Source organism: Eptesicus fuscus, chromosome 3 (genome assembly GCF_027574615.1).
Source record: "Eptesicus fuscus isolate TK198812 chromosome 3, DD_ASM_mEF_20220401, whole genome shotgun sequence".
Taxonomy (NCBI): Eukaryota; Metazoa; Chordata; class Mammalia; order Chiroptera; family Vespertilionidae; genus Eptesicus; species Eptesicus fuscus.
The window spans coordinates 20,418,632-20,427,557 of NC_072475.1; the positions used below are offsets into that span (position 1 = coordinate 20,418,632).

At 38.1% G+C, this 8,926-nt stretch overlaps 1 pseudogene; it reads left to right on the forward strand.

Moving 5' to 3' along the window:
• The first annotated feature begins 205 nt into the window (after window positions 1–205).
• Window positions 206–8,464, forward strand: LOC103286779 (non-histone chromosomal protein HMG-17-like; annotated as a pseudogene).
• Window positions 8,465–8,926: the final 462 nt, after the last annotated feature.

Sequence of the window (8,926 nt, forward strand, 5' to 3'; positions counted from 1 at the left end):
ATATATATATATATATATATATACTTAAATACATTTTTAACTAATATATATTATGATGTGCTAGCATTGTATTTGTGACCCAAATACACTAATTGGTTTATTCCTTCATGATTCTCCTTTATTATAGAAAATCAAGTCCCAGAGAAATTAAGCAATTTGTCAAACATCACATAGTAGGTCTCAGAATCCGAAGAGTGGAGCCAGCATGCCTGGCCAGGTATGGCTCATTCCAGAGCCAACACAATTCTAGCTCCCTAGACGACATCACTAGAACCATGTGAGAAGACAAAGTACAAATTGCATACTGTCCATAGAAAATATATACCAAACATACCACCATCAACATTCAACCATTGAGGGTATTAGGGACGCCAAGTGAGGAATGTAAATATGTAATTTCACATTTCATAAAAGCACACGGCTTTTATAGTTTTCCAGTGTAGAGAGTAATCCAGGACAATCATTCTGCTTTTGGAGTTCTTTCAGATCTTCAAGCATTCCTCCAAGAGATTCCTTTTAATGTTTCACTCTCACCATTAGGAATTCCTCTTCATACCCAACCTAATTACCTCATGCTGAGTGTTAGCCCTCACTTTGGGATTCTTTAGTGATGGAAAACAGCTGGTCCCCAATCTCTGCATAAACTTGAAGCCTTCCATAGTAATTGTCTCTGCGATAATTCTAATCTCTAAATCCTATCTTTTTTACAAAAATATTTTCTAAAACTATGGTTATTTTATATCAGGAGGAGAAGGATGTTGTTGTTGTCCATATAAAGTTGTTAAAGTTGTGCTGACTGTTAAGGGGCTACTTTATAGTGAGGTGGTGAAGGTCATTGCCACACGAGATTGTTTTATGGTATCTACGTGACTGTTCATACCTCCTGAGGCCTTTTAACCTACATCATAACATTCCAGGCATTTACAGTCCATCTCTCACACTCAGGGCGCTGTGGAAATCAAAACTGCACATGACCAAGGAAAATATGAGAAAAGCATGTAAACAGCAGAGAAATCTGAGGGTCTTTCGATGTTATGTGTGAAGTGAATTTAGTCTTATTTTTTCTAAAAAGAATATGATAGCATAGGAAAGAAACAAAATGAACATCCAATGTCTATAATAATAGAGTAAAAAAAATTGTTTAAGTAAATAAAAGATGACCCATTCAAAACTCTTCCTTCTTCAAAACTCAGCTCTAGAAATCATAAGATAATGACAGAAATCTAGTCACATGTTAAGGATAGGACAAAAGATGGAGGGATTTATTGGGACTGAGTACTGTACAAAAGAAAATCGTATAAATACAAAGGTGATTTTTATAAAGATAAAAGCATCAATGCCTGTTGCTTGAAAGAATTTATGAATGTATATTGCTTGAAAGAATAAGTTCATTGTATAAGGTGTTACAACTACATATTAAAAAAGATAATTATCAAGAGCTTCACTAGGAGCCATGCATTGTTTGAGACACCTGAGATGCATTAACTCATTTAATTCTCACAACACCCTATTAAATAAACTTACTTTCCCCAGTTTTACAGAATAAAAAACCTGAAGCAAAGGAGGTTAAGTTACATGGCAAAAGTCACGCTGGAGGTCCATGGCTGATTTGGAATCCTGACACAAGTAGTCTAACTCCAAGGTCTTTGGTTTTTAATTACTCTGCTGTACTAATATCACAAGATGATTTCATCAAGGACTTAGCTATTGAATCCACCAATTGGCAAAACAAATCATTCCCAAGAGTTCAGAGAAATAAAATTTTTTTGATTAATCTTCACTCGAGGATATTTTTCTATTGATTTTTTAGAGAGTGGAAGGGAGGTGGAGAGACAGAGAGAGAAACATCAATGTGAGAGAGAGATACATTGATTGGTTGCCCGCCCCCCGCCCCCCCGACCCTGGCAAGCACCCCAACCAGGACAGGGGATTGATCCTGCAACCGAGGTACATTCCCTTGACTGGAATCGACCTGGGGCACTTCAGTCCTCAGTCTGATGCTCTATCTACTGGACCAAACCAGCTCTTTTAATCGCAACACTCCTTTGTGCTTCAATCACAGGTATGATGAAGCAAGACCATGCCTGTGGTTGGATTTTAAAAGAGGACCTTCATCAGATGCATGCTGCTGGCTCCAATCGAGATATTCCTTTAACCTTCTCCACTGGAATGCACTGGGATCTAATACATTCCAACTGCGGTGTTTCTTCTTTGAACTTATGGCCACTCCAATGTGTCCATGCTTTTATGAAATTCTTCTAAGTATTATGTGTGTCTATATCCTCCTTCACCATGGGATTATGATTCCCTAAAAGACCAAAAACTCTGCCTTCTTTACCCTTGGACTCTCAGTATCGAACTCTCTGTAATGCTCCTAACAAGTACAGACCACTGGAGGGTGCACCCAGGAGAGTGGTCACCTGGGGCACAGAGTGGAAAACAAAGCACCTTACAGACAGGGTGTCTGGTGTGAAAGAGCAGATGTTAGGCACAGAGACCTGAGGTTGCCAACCATGAAGCCTGATAAATAGTCCAAACACATACTGCCTAACCTAGAGATGGAGATGAAAAAGTGGGAACGAATAGGGGATGGGGAAAGGGGCTTAAGACTAATGGGTGTCAAAGTAAAACGAGACTTTTGTACATCAGACAAGCATCTATCTCATTTGGTTCCCACAGTGAAGCCTTTTAAAAGGCACCAGTTCCATTTTGGCTATGTTGCCACTTTTTGTTTGTACAGAGTTATCTATTTAAATATCAGAGTATTTTTTTCCTATTTCATAAACGTAAGTGGGAAATGGAAAACTGTGAAGTACCTTATTATAGAAACAAAAAGCACAGGACTTACAAAATTGTTACCCAGAGGTGAGATGTTCTATATGCTTTAGGTGGTAACGTCTTAGTTTCAATCTATAGTTCACTGGACTTAAGCTGGTCAAGTGTGGATTCAATTAGGAAGGGAAAATATGAAGTTTAAAAAAGATGTAAAAATTGCCACAAAAACATCTATATAACAAGCTACTGGCAATTAAATAATTTAATCTTTTTAGTTCTCTTATATAACAAATGTCTTTATAACATATAACTGTGTTGTTCACCTTTCAGACCTTTGACTTTTAACAGATCTTCCAGAAACTCACTCTATAAAATAGTAGGGGACTCTCTCTCAGAAACATCACTGTATTAGGCCAGTGGTCCTCCACCAGGGACAGTTTTGCCCTCAAGGGGGACATTGGAAATGTCTGGAGGCATTTTTTATTTGTTTGTTTTTTAATTCATCTTTATTGTTGAAAGTATTACAGATGTCCTCTTGGCTAGGGGAGGAAGTGCTATTGGCATTCCATGAGTAGAGGCCAAAGATGCCGTAACATCCCTAACCACCCCTCTCCCCCCCCCCCCCCCCCGCCCCAAAGACTTATCTAGTCCAATAAATCAACTGTGCAAAGTTAAGAAATCTTGACTTAGGGTAAGAAAGGAGCTATAAAAAACAAACTACCCTACTATCCCTGTGATTTAACATACCAAAGGTTTATTGGCCCTGTCAATCCAAAGTGGGTTGGAAGTTGAGGGCTCTCCTCTTTACTGGCATTCAGATAAATAGGTTGCATCCATCCAGTGGCCACTCTAATCCTAGGCCTTCAAAATCTTCCACTAGATCTTCCTGGGAGACAAAGAAAAAGAGCCTTTAGAGAAATGCCTGGAGGATCCTTCGGACATTCACTGAAGGTGTTGTGTGTCAATCTATTCACATCCCACTGGCCAGAACTCAGTCCCATGTCTGTATCTCATGACAAGGGAGGCCAGGAAATGTAGTCTGGTCATGTTTCCAAAAAGTGGAAATACGTTTGAGGACATATGGCCTCTGCTACCATGTCTCAGATACCTTTGTGACTAACAAAATACTTTGCTCATGGGTGCTTAATAACAATCGATTAATGATATGAATTAATACAAAGGAGTTTGTATTAGTATGAAGCAATATTTCCTTCGAAAAAATAGGAACCAAAAGAATCTGAAAATAACATTTACTATTAGGTCATCTATACATTTTATTTTAAATAATAAAAGTCTCACTATAATGAAATGCAATGGTTCACTACCCAAATTTTAAGCACTGTTTCTAAAATAAAAGCATATATATGGTATTATTTGATGTTTACTTCATATCTTATACTTTTCAAAGTCATCAGTTATATGAACTAACATAACATGTTTTTTCTCTAATTCATTTTTAAGGTTTCTTTTTGTGAAGTTTTGTATTGCTTGAATTTTAAAATAAAAAGCATACAACATTTACACAAATAACAAAATTACTATTCTTTTTTGTTTGCTTGCTTTTAATCCTCACCCGAGGATACTTTTCCATTGATTTTAGAGAGAGAGGAATATTGATGTGAGAGAAACACATCAGTTGGTTGTCTCCTGCATGTGCCCTGACCAGGGCCCAGGCCGGGGAGGAGACTGCAATGGAGGTACGTGCCCTTGACCCTGGGACCCTTCAGTCTGCAGGCTGACACTCTATCCACTGAGCCAAACTGGCTAGGGCACAAAATTATTATTCTTATAAAATGAATGTAAAATCACATATTCGCTTTCTCTATATACCATATTAGCAAGGAGGACAGATAAAACAGCAACCATGATTAATAGGATACTGTTTCAATTTGACATTTTGACATTTTTAAAGAGATATTTTTAAAACATATGCTTCCTTAAAAAAGGAAAAGAAAAAGGAAAAGAAAAAGAAAGGCTAACTTAAAAATGATGAGTCTTGCATCATATCCCAAATGTCAAATATCTGGAGTTTTCCAGGCCAAATTGAGTGTTTATTTCTATAAGGGAGAAAATAAAATTTTAATACCATCAGTGAATAAATTAAATTACGAGGCAACCATCTCCCCAGCTGCCTTGTATTGACATTGTTCTGAAATGAACTATTGGATTTAGTTTAGCAATGGATAGCATGTTGCTCAAAAATAACCAGTTGCAGCAACTTCTATATAATACTTTCCCTTCATTTCTTTCTGAATACTGAAGTTTCTCTCACTATGGATTGTTTATGATATGGTAAGGAGTCCATCAGTAGTAGAGAGTAAGGGTAGAGATAGAAAGGGTCACGATGAAACACTGTATTCCATTGCAGAGGTGATAAAAATGCAAGGTGCCTCATAAATATGTATTTCTGACCCATTTGCTTACAGGGATGAAAGTATTTATGGTTTGGAAATCTCTAGCTATAAAAATATTCTGGTCTCTTCTATGGTATCAAGTAGCCTTTTGTTTAAGTAGAGTTTTACGGTTAAGATATTACTGGGAAATCTGCCTTTAGAACATTAGTAATGCAATAAATTCCATCCAGCTCATCTAGGTTATTTTGGGCAGAACTATGTCTAAATGAGCCAACTGCATTTCACTAAAGATATTCTATTCTATTCAGAGGCTCCTATGTGATCTTCTTTGTCCTTGTCTTTTTTGAGATTAGACAGGAGGAGTCATGATGGGAGTCTCTTTTAGTTAGAGAATTTCAATCAAGAGATGACAAAAAGATTTACTAAACAAGAATCTGTAGTTAACCCAAGTAACTGAACTGATCTCTATTAGCTATTGAATCACATTGCAGCTCATGAAAATATCATGTTGAGGTCCATGAAGATAGTTTTCTATTTGGAATCCTTTGCATATGAAGTTTATAATAAATTTTTTCTTTCAAGTTTGGTATGGGCACTATGAAGTCATCAATCTATAGCTGTATAATGTATATCTGTTTTGTTTCCAAATTTGACTGAAAACACATGGATATACGGAGAGCATATTTATAAGATGCAGTTCAGTTTTGGAGTCAAATGTCCTGGGTTTCAGTGATGGCTCTACTACTCATTAGTTGTGTGGCCCTGGACAAGTTACTAAGCAATCCTGTGCCTCACCATCCTGTTCTGTAATAGAATGACACCAAAAATAACTATTGTCATGAGTAAATACCCTTCTGTATGTTCTCACATAAAACATCCCACAAAATAATGGCACCACAGGAGGCATTCGGTACATATTGATTGAATAAATTGCCCAGGGTAGGTTGAATATGGTAATAGAAGCATGTACTAGTAGTCCAATTTGGGTGGGGGGAATGTAGGGAGGCAGGGATTGAGAGTCAGAGAGAAATGAAAATCCACTTTAGAAATACTTCTGCTGAGTAAGTCAGTATCGGTTTTCTCATCTATAAAATGATGCCAAAAATAATGTTTTAAAAGATCATTGGAATTAGAAACAGTATATGGTGAGCCTTGGCAACATATCTGGCACTCAATAAATGATAGCTTTTACTAACAAGAATCTATAATACTATGATCTGTTTCTACTCACAGAACAGCTCTGATACCAAATGTGGGGGGGTGGGGGGAGGTTTCCCCACACCAATCAATTCTCCAGCTCTCCTGTCCTATAATTCAGGTCTGATACTAACTATCCAGAGTTTCTGTAGACCCCAAAAGCTAAGAGTTCAGTCACACAAGACTACCCCTACTTCATATACCAATCACGAGTCCACGTTTCTTGTGACCGACTGGCTACACAATGAGGGTTCCCACAACCTCCTCTGGTTCGATAATTTTTCTACAACAGACCACAGAGCTAATGAAAACAGTTACTGATATGCACCCACCTACACATGGGAGGTACTATCAGGCAGTTGTGTACCAAGGCTGACTTCTCCAGCCTAACAGACCCCTACCTCCACAGGGACTGCTGAGACCACCAAAGATCAGCATGCTGCGGTGAGAACCAGGCTAATACCATAAAGTCCAATTCACTCACATTATCATGAATCTTTAATCTCCTTGTATATCCTCTAAATTGCTTGTTGGCTGATTAGAAAGTCAAACATAGAAAAATGTTATGTTGCTTAAGAAAGGCGTGTTAAAAATAAAAAAGGAAAAGAAACGTGTGCTGCTCAATAAGTAATTCTCATTGACCTGCAAATGTGGGATGACTTTTGCTGTCTGGCCCCATCTTACCAGAGAAGAAATTGAAAGACTTACAATTTATTTTTTCATTATTGTATTTCAAAGCATTGAGGGGTGGGAGGGGTGGAATCTAAATTTTCCAAAGCTGGAAAAGCTTTTTTAAATATTGAAATAGAAAACAAAACTATAGGTCAGCATTTCCAAAACTGATCCATGGATCTCTCTTTTCAATACATATTAATGAATAGTACACACACACACACACACACAACACACACACACACACACAAGATTTTGTGATAAAATAATTTAGGTAAGTGCTACATTGTGTAAAAGGCTCTAAGTTCTACAGTAAAGAAACCAATTTAACCAAGACTTTCACATATTTATTTGACTGTAAGCAATCACTCCCTTATGGGAAGCCCAAAACATTTTCTAAAGCAAAGAAGGTAAGAAACACTAAAGCAATGATGTCTAACTCAATTTGGAAACATACCAGATTTCATCAGGACAGTAGATAGAGACCACATCCCCTGCCACAAAAGTTCATAATAAATTTGCAATACCTCATAAGTCTAACAAATAATTACATGTACCTTTATGTACACATACTATTATTTAGATCTTTCAAAGAGTATTTTATTCCTTAAATATCAGCATTAATGTGGTTTGTTTTTGCGTTTAGATTTTTTTTTTGTCGTTGGTTTTGCAGGCACAGTGAAATTTGGAAGAATCAGAATTAGCCTCTGCCCTGGCCAGTTTTGCTCAGTGGATAGAGTGTCGGCCTGTGGACTGAAGGGCCTGGGTTTGATTCCCGTCAAGGACACACTCGATCCTCAGTGGGGGGCCTGTAGTAGGCAGCCAATCAATGATTCTCTCTCATCATTGATGTTTCTATCTCTCTCTCTCTCTCCCTTCCTCTTTGAAATCAATAAAAATATATTCTTTTTAAAAAAGAAGTAACCCCAAAGAAAAGAATTGACCAATCCAGGTAGAGAGAGTTAGAAACAAGTTATTTTCTAAAACTTCTACCCAGAGTCCTCTTTATCATCGACACCCAAGTAGAGACATGGATAACACACTTGGGATAACACCCAAGTCAGGTTATGGGAGCTCAGTGCAATTCTTTTATAAGACTGCTCTCTAGAGCAGTGTGAGGAGGCAGAATCGACCCAGACCAAGCAAAGCCTGCGTGTTGCTGCAACCCTGTTACCACTCACCATCATGCCCCCCCCCCCAAAAAAAAAAGGCTGAAGGGGATGCTAAAGGAGATAAAGCCAAGGTGAAGGACGAACCACAGAGAAGATCCGCCAGGTTATCAGCTAAACCTGCTCCTCCAAAGCCAGAGCCCAAGCCTAAAAAGGCTCCTGCATAGAAGGGAGAGAAGGTACCGAAAGGGAAAAGGAAAAGCTGATGCTAGCAAAGTGGGGAATAATCCTGCAGAAAATGGAGATGCCAAAACAGACCAGGCTCACAAAGCCGAAGGTGCTGGAGATGCCAGGTGAAGTGTGCGCATTTTTGATAACTGTGTATTTCTGGTGACTGTACAGTTTGAAATCCTTTTTTAATCAAGTTTTATAGAAATGCAGAATTTTGTTTTACTTTTTTTTTTAAGCTATGTTGTTAGCACACAGAACACTTTATTGTTATTTTTTGGGGAAGGACATATAGTACTAATAGAATGTCTCCAAAGCTGGACTGACATGGGGGGGGGGGTGGGGAATAGCTTTCCCTTCTAGTTTTGAGAAACTTCCTCTTGGTTCCTGGGAGGAGGGATCTCTTGATGTTGACACACATTAGCCATCTTGGCACAAACACCTTGTTGTGTTGGAAAACTAAAATTCATTTTTATGTCCTTTTCTCCCTCTCCACTTTAAGCATAGACTTTGGCTCTCTTAAGCCCAGAGACCTATGGGGACCTGACCAAAAAAATTGGTTTCCAATATGTTGGCAAACTGGACTTTCCA